The following is a 9764-nucleotide window of genomic DNA, read 5'->3' as shown; positions in this document are numbered from 1 at the left end:
TCCGAATTTCCGCCAGCCAAAAATTGATAGCATGTTCTCAATTTTCCTGATGGAAAACTTTTCTATCGGTAATGCCGATCGTGTATGCAATTCCGACATGCCAAAAATCACGCATGCTAAGATTCAACTACGAGAGAAAAGCTATTGGCTATTGAACTTCCTTTTTCATGTTGTACGTCACCGCGTTATAAACAATCGGAACTTGGTGTGACTGTGTGTAGGCAAGACAGCTTGAGCCGAATTCCGTCGAGAAAACCATCAGAGCTTTTTCCGATGAAAATTCCGATCGTGTGTACGCGGCATACGTCTTTTTAAGGAAATGGCTGGATCACTACAGGGACAGACCACTTTGAGGAACCCCCCCATCAGTGGGATATTCTTGGGCAAAACACCTGAGAGGAGTAAACACTTTATTAGGATAAGGCCAATAACTATACAACATGGGTTTCTGAAATGAATGTCTTAGGAAGGTTTGTGCTGGTTGGGAACACAAAATGTTCAGTGTGCATGAGGCCTAAAGAGTATGGAAGAACAACCAGTGTCAGCAGTATGATCTGGACTTCAAACATATGTAACAGACAGCATCTAGTTACGGTCTTCTACAGTTCACACATAGGTAAAGCGGTGTGTATAAGATTTTGACAAGCATGAGGTCTGCTAAATGTCAATCACTGTTTTTAAACCACATTTTCTATTTTAAAGCTAGAAAATTCTAGATAATATGTTAAAGGAAGAAAGTACACAGCATGCAGGGGAAAGTATAAAAAGTATAGATTGCTGGAGATCTGCTTTAAGATGCCGTTTCAAGCTGCTTTTGTCTCAGCCTTGTCATTTTTTTGAAATCACTTTCCATATTTCCTTTACCAGGACTCCTACGCTGAGGATATCTGTCTGCTTCACTCCCCCCGCTCATTGTACTTGGTGCTGGAGCTGCTAGGCAGAACTCTCGTCAGCAGAGACCATCTGGCTCCCAGAGGTGACTTCCATTTACCCAGAGGCAGCTGCACAGGCAAGAAATGCCTGTGGTTAACACCCAGCCAGGGCCTTCTCCTCAAATGATGTTCTGACACCAATACAGTCACCACATCTGAAGGGCGTCTGACTCGAAACGTAGCTGGATGAATCTTCCACTCTAGGCTTGTACACAGCTCGGTAGATGATGGCACAAACATAGCTCAGAAAAAAAAATGCAAAGAGTGGCCATAGGTAAAACAAAGTCCTCCAGCGCTATGCTGTCACGGCTCTCACTGCTCCTGGTTACTTTCTTATTCGCCCTGCCTTCCTTCCAGGATTCTGTAGCTAGTGGAAGAGCTGAACATCTGGCTCCACGGCTGTAGGGAGGCTCTACTGGACTACTATGACCAGCTCATGCAGACTGTCTGCCTCACTGTCCTCCTTGTATGGCTCTTTGAAGTCAGTCTGCTCTGCCATCCATAACAGATTTAATTTTGGTGCAAATTTAAACAGGGGTCTGTTTCTCCATATTCATCCAGATAGGGAGCAGCGTATATGCAGTCTCTGGTTTTCCCTTCAATAAGAACCACTGTACATTCTCTTATCTTGAGGGAAATGCAGATTCCAGCTCCGCATTGTACTGCATGTGTTGTACAAGCCCCCAGCTCCTCGCCACCTCCTGACAGCAAGTGTTCTGAGAACAGAGGACAGTTCCGCACAGGAGGCACATCACTGGGTGCTTGCGTTCAGCATCCTGGGACTTCAGACACCTGAAAAGAGGCCTAGTTCAGCAGAATGCTATAGTCTTCAGGCAGTTCAGTTAAAGTGTTGCATTTCCTTGGATACCTGAGTGCTGTTTTTTCACATGTAAAGACATTCAAAACAGCTGGATCAGAGCACCACCTCTGGATAAATGGTTTCATGGTATCCCAGTGCTCTTTAAAATGTAGAAACAAATTGGTAGGTAAACAGAGGTAGCTGCACAAAGCCTCAAACTGTTCAGGAACCGTCAATGTCTGCAGTTCATCAGGTGGCATCACTCCCAGCAAGTAGTAGAAAGAAGAAGACAACAGCACAGCACAAGAAGGGGAGAATGCCTCATTACACAGTGTCAGACGTACCTGCCAGAAACATCAGCTGCTAGGCAACCATTAGTAAGTTGTGATAGGTCCCGACACAAATTGGCAGCACTAAGACCTTCTTCACCATCACCCAAGGACAAAGTTGGTACAGTGCCTGCAGCAAATGTGAAAATGATTTGCAGGATGTGGGTCATAGTAATAAGATGGAAGAGGTAGAGAAGCTTGTAAGCAGAAACCAGGGGTGAAGGATAGAGGTTCACACCTTCCTCCCGGTATAAAGATGGGAAGGCCAAAGCTGACCCCACTAAGAGATGGAACACATCTACAGACAGTAAGGATGAAGCTCCCTGATGCTTTGAATTTGGCAGGAACACTGCCAGTAACTGAACAAGATGGTTCTGTATTATGAGCTGGTGACATGTAACTCTTTGTGCCTCGGCAAATTTTACTAAAGCTTTAACACCAGCATGCTGCTGATTTTGCAAGGAGCCAAACAAAGGCTTTTCTTTATCCTGCAGTAAATTCTGGTGCTTGTACCCCAAAACTGAGGATGGAGCGAAACTCATGGCTTGGAATGTCCCCACTCTTCAGGAATTCAGGGGGATATAGATTTATCTCCTTTAAGGATTTTCAAAATGCATCCCGATATGCTGGTTGCCACAACATCCAGCCAGCATGAAAGTGATAACACTTGTCTCAGAGATTCAGCATAAGCACTGTTAATTTGCTGTGCTATAATGGGGATGATAGGAATAACAGTGTGGCATTTGCACAAAGGACACAAGTACTCTCCATTTCCCAGATCAAAAATTAGGTCCATATGAAGTCATTGACCATTTGCTTGCATGGCTTCAAAAAAACTTTTGCCAGCAGGTCACATGCATTACATGACCACGGCTTCCTGTAAAGGTTCCAGCAGAAAACTCAAGGATTGTAAAAAGTGGATCAAAAGTCGTTCCTCGGTTCTGACACAAGGTGATAGATTTCTGCATGCAGGCAGTTAACACCATTGTGGATTTGTCCAGTCTCACTTCTTGTTCTTCCTGGCACAGGATGCAAGTCAGTGCTTCTTTTTCTGGTATTGATGGGCCTCCATTAGGACCTATGGCAATCTTAGAGAATTTAGCAGCTGTCAGTGAGATCTCTTCAGTTGGCGTAGATGCCTCTTGCACTTCCCGAGTAGTGTCATATAGCAACTTGTTTGTTTCGATAAAGTTTTTATGTAGAGCAGTCATCTGGTCCAACATCTTCTTCCAATGTAGTCTTGCTGCCTCTGCTTTGCACTTTCTTGTTGCCTTCTCTTGAGGGCTCTGTCCCTCATCCAGCAATTGCAGTTTGTCCTGACATCTCAAGCAGCAGTTTCACAGTTTCCAGCATCTGCAGAACCCAGCAAATCATGTCCTTCTGAGTATCTAATTGTGTTACAGTTTTCAGCTTGTCAAGCAGGGACGCAACACTTGACGCGCTTGGATCTGAACTTCTGATTCCTTGCAAGTAGACCCATAAACAAGTATAGGCCAATCAAGCATACCAGGACCACATTAATGGTGCAATAATTCTCCAGCTTAATGTCATCTGCTTGGATCCTTTTTAGATTTGAACAGCAACCTTGACTGACCCCATCTTCAAAAAGTACTCCATATATAGGGAAAGACAACAGCCAAATATAGTGTAGTTTGCTCTTGTCGTGTTGTAATAGAAATCAAAATGTTACTTCTTCCTCTGCAGCCTTTCTCTTCAATCAGACCAAGAGCTATAATTTGCAAAACCAGCTGTATCATGCCTTTAGTCCACATTGTTGGATCTTCCTCTGCAGGATGGTCCGAAAAATGTGCATCATAACATCGCAGCACAGGAGCCTGTTAATATTGTGTAAAGCTGTACTGAAGACTGGAGGAGGAGGTGGTGGTAATGCTTAAGGGCTATTTTCCCTTTTTCCGTCTTTTCTTCTGTGCGTGCTCAGCCTTACTGCGCTGGGTCTTTGTATAATGAAAAAAGAAAATGTTGAACTGATTCAAGGTATTCCTCCTTTAGCTCATAAACTCCATGACCCCCTAGCCGTAGCCTTTTAAAATTGGCCACTTTGTTGATCAAGGTATTCAAGCAAATGTTTGTATTTTCAGTATCTGGCAATGCTTTGTTAATGACACTGAGCCATGGGTCCAATGCAGAGCAGGTGGATAATCTCTCATCATGCATTCTTCTTTGGTAATATCACTGATTCCTGGCACATAACGCTCACAGATCAGAACATGCAGCATCTCCTTAATAAGTATGTTCCATTGTCTTGACAAGTCCATGTCTTTGGTGGGCATTAAAATGTTTGAGAGGGCTTCCACAAGCTCATATTTTTTCAAGTAACATTAGCAAGAAATTGTTTGGATCCATGTATGAAGCACCAACCTGTAACATTACAATGTCTTTATCATAAATCTCCTCCCTGCATTTGACATCTTGGTAGTAGTAAACCTGGCTAATAATGGTGACGCCATTTCTCCTCCACATTTCAGCAGCCACTTGCCCGACATGCACCAGGCACCTCAGTGAGCTTGAGATGTTCTACCTGGAAGTCTTTAAGGGGAATATACTCATGGAGCTTGGTAAAGACACCAGCTTAACTCATCTGTGAATGCAAGCCTGCCAGCATTCAGGCGACAGGCATATATATACACAGACGGGATCTCTTGAAACTCTAAATGGGTAGATTTCAAAGGAATGAACACACAAATCTATGCAAGTCTTTTGTTGGGAGTTAACAGGTTTAAAACACTGAAGAACTCTTTGATAGCAGTCCTTGTAATTCTGGAGCAGCATCTCTTCATTACTGGCACACCACTCCTGCAGTAACATCAAGACGTTATTCAGTTGCATGACTATTGCAGTCTCCCAGTCAAAGTCCATCTCGACATGTTGTCCTATCATTCGACCTGTTGCTTCCATGCCCTGCATACATGTTAACATATGAAGCAGAGTTTGAAAGTTTGAAAAATTTGGGTTTACTTATGATATACTTAGGATATATTTGAGGTCACAAATGATAGCATATACTCTGCAGAATCTGTCCTGACTGTAGCCCTGAAAGTTAAGCTTGTCGTATATGTCTAGATGTTTGGGCAGAACTTCCAGCATGGCCTCAGTGATAACTGATTACATTCTGTTCTTCTATGAGCAGCCGAGCCAGGGTGGGGACAGTGAACAGCTGAACTGAAATAGCAGTAACTGCGATGTTTCGGTCACGATCATCATCCATGTACTCTTTTTGAACCTGTTTGTAATACTTTACAAACTCAATGGCAAACAGTTTCTTATACTCCATCTCCATAAAGAAACTGCTGAAGATTAGATCATGCAGCGCTTTCTTGAAACCTTTATGAAGTTTGTCATCACACATAATTAATAAACTGACATAGCACAATTCCCTTGCTCTGGTAGCTCTGATTGGTTCCAGACACACGCGACAAAAGATCTGTCGGAAGTCACTTGAGTGTGCCAAGATTGCATGCAAAGTTCTGATGTGCCAAGACCAAAGAATGCAGCGCTTCAACATACACAGGTTGCTAAGACACATTTTCTGAGTGTTTCTTCATTTTATCTGCAGTTTTTTTGCATTCTTCTAAATTTTTGTCAGGGCTGGCCTAGCCCTTCCTTCTCTGGGCTGGCCGCTCAGCTGTCGGCTAATTGCCAGCTCTCTTCTCTTTCCACAGTTACCAGCTGTTCCTGATGATGCTCGCCTGACCTGCCTATTTAAAGCCTTCCAGCTCACTCTTTCCTTTGCCTTCGCGTTGGTCACATCACAAGGAACCATCTCCTGCTGTTTGTTTCAAGACTGGCCTGCTGACATCCCTCCCGGCTTCTTATCCTGCTTGCAGTTGCTCTCCTTGGATCCCTGGCTTCAGGCCTGGCTGATTACCCGATCTGGTTAATGAACGTTGTACTGGCTGACTACCCGATCTGGCTACTGGACTCTGGCTATGATTGACTACGCTTTTTTCTATTTACTTTTTTATTTTTATTAATAAACAAGTGTGATTTGATTGTAATTCTGTCTCAGTCTGTTTCATGGTTTCTGAAAATTTCCTTATTTCAAAGTTGTGCAACCCTCCCTCTCTGCTGCACTTGTTATTGTCTGTGATTCTTTCACATCACATCCTAGAGATTTCTGTAGACTGTAGATGAAGTAGTCATTGGAGTGGTGATCATCACTGTAGAGCACACAGCAATGCTGCTTTGACTTTTTCTGGCCTGTATTTAAATACCCAGGCAGACATTTTTCCTCCTCCTGGATATACAGTAGTTTCATAGTTTAATAGTTAGTAAGGTTGAATAAAGACACCAGTCTATCCAGTTCAACCTGAGTGAGTGTCTACAGTTGTCTCTGTACATTGCACACTCACATCGGTCCCTACCCTCAAGGAGCCCACAATCCAAGGTCCCCATTCATATACTAGAGCCAATTTTGGACAGAAGCCAATTAACCTACCTGCATGTTTACAATGTACTTGAGGATGACAACACTTTTCTAGTCTGGGTCAAGATCTCATCTGGTAATTAAAATCCAGAATCCAGCTTTCCAGGCTTCTGTGTCACCACAATCGCTTAAACCCCCCTCCCATTGAAGAGTGCATCTTGTAGCGATGACTCTTGTTCTGGAAGCAGTTAATACAATGCACACAGGTGGGATCCACAAGGGAGGTGCCTCGTTCTGATGCAACTTCTCCACAAAGACATTAGGGTCCTCTCCAAACAGGTACCACTCCAAAGGGGTGAAGATACTATCCTGTGCCAGCTCTTCTTACCTGTCCAATTGTGGCTGCACATACTGTAGCTTGTGTATATGCGGGGGGACATACTTGGCCAAATACCGATGAAAGGCTGAGGCGAAATCCTCTGAACTATCCAAGTCCAGGCTGGAAATATCCTCTCCCCTCAGTTCTCCTCCTGTAGCTCCCTCCACTGCAGGCTGTCGTGATATGTCTTGTGCTGCTATGTGGGATGACTCTGCAGTCTCCCCACGCTCTGTACCTCCAGCTTTTGGGCATAAAAGAGAATGTTCCTCGATCACTCCTTACTTTGTCTTTTCTGCGTCCTTTTGCCGGTCCCCTCTCTGGATTTCTTAGTTCCCCTCAGTGTGCTCTGTGCCAGGGCTGCTGCGGCACCATCTTGGATTTTGGGTTTCACGAGTTCCTCCTTTTTCTTTGTTTTCCCATGGGTGTAGAGGGCTGGTGTGTGGACCTGGAGGGTGAGAGGGTGAGTAGCCAGCTGGAAAGCCCTTATTCCCCGTCGGATCACTGCTGGGAGAGGATCGTTTGACTATGTTGGAGCGGAGCTGTGAAACACGTTTCCTCTCACATGCCGGTCCTTGCCATGCCCCTGTGTGTATAAAAGGTCAATATGTTTCTGTACTCCTGAGAGACCCTTGCATCTTTCATCCAGTGCTGCACTTTTTTTGGATTCTGAGTCATGGGGAAAGCAAAAGAATTGTCAAAGGATCTGCAGGAAAAGGTGGTTGAACTAGAGGAAAGGGAAAGGAAATATAAAAAGGGATATAAATATATATCCAAGGAATTGAGAATGACAATCAGTAGTGTTCAAACTCTAATCAAGAAGTGGAAAATGAGGGGTTCTGTAGAAACCAAACCACGGTCAGGTAAACCATCTAAAATTTCAGCCACAACTGTTAGGAAAATTGTTTGGGATGCAAAGAAAAACCCACAAATAACTTCAGATGAAATACAGGACTCTCTGAAAACATGTGGTGTGGCTGTTTCAAGATGTACAATAAGGAGGCACTTGAAGAAAAATGGGCTGCATGGTCAAATTGTCAGAAGAAAGCCATTACTACGCAAATTCCACAAAGTATCCTTCTTACAAAATACCAAACAGCACAGAGACATGCCTCAAATATTCTTCACAAAATCATTTGGAGTGATGAGATCAAAATTGAGCTTTTTGACCACAACCATAAACGCTACATTTGGAGATGAGTCAACAAGGCCTATAATGATGGAGGTGTATTGCTGATGTTTTTTGGGATGTGTGAGCTACAAAGGCACAGGAAATTTGGTCAGAAGGGCTGTGATGATATCTTCCTGCCTGGAATTTAAGGAAACATCCAGTTCGTCCTGACGCTATGTATAACACATAAGCATTTAGCAGAGCCAATTGGAATAAGTATACAGACACTTTTTTGTACCAGCATCTGGCCTTATGGGCAATTAAGTATGGAGCCACCAACTGGTCATTGAGGTCCACCCTTCCCATATTTAGGTTGTATTCGTGGACACAGAGGGGTTTCTCCACAACACCAGTCGCTGTTGGAATTTGGACTGTCGTATCTGCGTGAAGGAGGACAGAACGAAAACATTCCGATTATCCCTCCACTTCACTGCGAGCAAATTATTACTTCTCAAGCAGGCTCTCTCCCCCAGTCTAAGCAAAGACTATACAAGCCACCGGGGTATGCCCCGGAGATTAAATTGCACAGTGCCACATGCGCCCAATTCCACAATCAAAAAGGTGACTAAAAAGTGGCACGCTCGTGTAATAATTATCCACGTACAACTGGTATCCTTTTCTGAAATAACTGTGACACCACGGTGAGTCCCAAACAATCTTGCCAGTGCTCGCCATGTAGTCTGGGCAGTTCTCGGGCTCCACGTGACTATCTATTCCCTCGTAAACCATAAAACTATATGTATAGCCTGCTGCCCTGTCACAGAGCTTATATATCATGACCCTATATCTGGCACGCTTGCTGGGAAGATACTGTTTGAAAGACAAGCGGCCAGAAAACTTAATCAGGGACTCATCAACACAGACAACTTGATTGGGAGTAAACAAGGCTGCAATCTGTTGGTTGAAGTGGTTTACAAGGGCCGAATTTTGTAGAGCCGATCGTATCCAGGGTCACCCCAAGGACGACAGAGTTCATTGTCATTAAAATGCATGAACCGCAAGATCTGCTTGTATTGTGTTCCAGCCACCGCACCAGCTTAAAATGCACTTATGGGACTCGCCACATCACCACGTGATACTGCAGTACTGGATGTGTGAACAGGATGTACTAATCAAGGGGTTAAACCTTTATTAGGGGGGTTTAGTGGGGTACCCTAAAGCTACCTGGACCTACCGGATGGACTTGTGTCTTTTTTCAACCTGACTAACTATGTACTACTAACTACCCTAACACCAATTAGACTCACAAATAACACCAGTACTAGACATGTGCATTTGTTTTGGTCCGAATGCATTTTCGTCTGAATTTCAGGTATTTAACAAACGATAACGAAAGTGCAGAATCCAAAAAATTAAAGATCAAACATAAATAAATGCTTTATTTTCATTTTTGTTGCGACAACAGTTCGATATAGATAGGAGATTCGACATGACACTGACAATAGTAATCTGTGTCTATCTAACCTGTGGTCGAATGTACCTAACCTTAACTGTATTAGTCCAGCATTATTGGACCGAGAGAAAAAAGATTTGACAGAGAGAGAAAAGATTACTGCTGGAATTGGGTGGGGGAAGTAAAATAAAAATGATGATGATGATGAATGTTATTGGCTGATTGTAACCAAAGAGGAGGAGCAGTAAAATAGCTAGAACTAAGTACATGTACAGCCAACTTACTTACACTTACAATTGCTAGCAGAGAGAGACACAGACACTGAATAATTTCAGAAGACAGTCAATCTTAGGCCGCGTACACACGGGCGGACTGTCTGA

The 9764-nt window shown here is 43.6% G+C and overlaps 1 pseudogene; it reads right to left on the bottom strand.

Moving 5' to 3' along the window:
• Positions 1 to 1316: 1316 nt before the first annotated feature.
• Positions 1317 to 9764, bottom strand: part of LOC143934795 (E3 ubiquitin-protein ligase UBR1-like) — a 71363-nt pseudogene continuing 62915 nt past the window's right edge.

The sequence above is a fragment of the Lithobates pipiens genome, unplaced genomic scaffold (genome assembly GCF_037356315.1).
Source record: "Lithobates pipiens isolate NorthernLeopardFrog02 unplaced genomic scaffold, aLitPip1_a1.2 Scaffold_28, whole genome shotgun sequence".
In the NCBI taxonomy this organism is placed as follows: Eukaryota; Metazoa; Chordata; class Amphibia; order Anura; family Ranidae; genus Lithobates; species Lithobates pipiens.
This window is presented reverse-complemented; position numbering and strand designations above follow the sequence as displayed.